We start from the raw sequence: 1,106 nt of genomic DNA, 5'->3' as shown, positions 1-1,106 counted from the left end.
GCTGGAATCAGACAGTCACTGAGATCTCCAACGAGACCTCATCAGTAGCTAACGAGATCGGAAGCTCCAGTGAGGGAGCGATGTTGTTGAGAGTGAGATTGAGCTGGAAGAGCAATTGACGGGGATACTTGCAGTTGGAGGTGATGGAGATCTGTTGCTACTATAAAAATATAGAAGACTGGGTTTTATAGTGACTTTAAGCGCTGGCGACTCGAGCATGGAATTCAAGTACTTTTTCTCTCTAATCTGGATAGATCTAGGCCTCTGATGCGTTTTTGTTTGCGAATTCGGACTCTTAATTTGCAGATATGCTTCAATTATGCTGGATATAAGGTTTTCAAATGCGAAATCGGACTCTAAGTTTTGACGACAGTAGCAGCGCGCTAGCATCATATAGTCGGTAGTCTAGCATCATATAGTCGGTAGTAGTAGTGCGCTAGCATCAGAGAGTCGACAATAGCAGCGCCCTAGCATTAGAGAGTAGCAGCGCGCTAACATCATATAGACGGCAATAGCAGCGCGCTAATATCAGAGAGTCTGCAGTAGCAAAGCGCTAGCATCAAAGAGTAGCATAAGAGTCGGCAGTAGCAGCGCGCTAACATCAAAGAATTGTTGGGGAAAAAAAATACAATAACATCGGTAGTAATAGTTTTCTATCGCACCTTCCTACTCAGCAATAGCACGTTTCTCGACAATAGCAATATAATATGTAGTGAAGGATAGTTTGGTAAAATATGTAATAATAGATGACATGTAGATATTAATTTGTCTTAATTTGTTAATTTTTGTCCTTAAATGTGTATGATAACGTGTAAATGATATATTTGTAATTGAAATTTGATAGTAACTGATATGGAGCTCAGAAATGAAAACAAAAGAATCCGAATCCAATTAAGCTACGTTATCACGCACGCGGTTTCGTTACTGACCTTTTTGGTTTTTGACTCTCTCTCTCTCTCTCTCTCTCTCTCTCTCTCGTCGTCGTCGCATCTCTCCTGCCTCCCCTCCGCCCGGTCGACGACCTCTTCCGTGGTCACCGGCCCACCATATCCAGCATCATCCACCATATCCCAAGCTCTCTGATCTTCACTACTGGAGTTTGAGGT

This window comes from Fragaria vesca, linkage group LG3, assembly GCF_000184155.1.
Source record: "Fragaria vesca subsp. vesca linkage group LG3, FraVesHawaii_1.0, whole genome shotgun sequence".
Classification (NCBI taxonomy): domain Eukaryota; kingdom Viridiplantae; phylum Streptophyta; class Magnoliopsida; order Rosales; family Rosaceae; genus Fragaria; species Fragaria vesca.
This window is presented reverse-complemented; position numbering follows the sequence as displayed.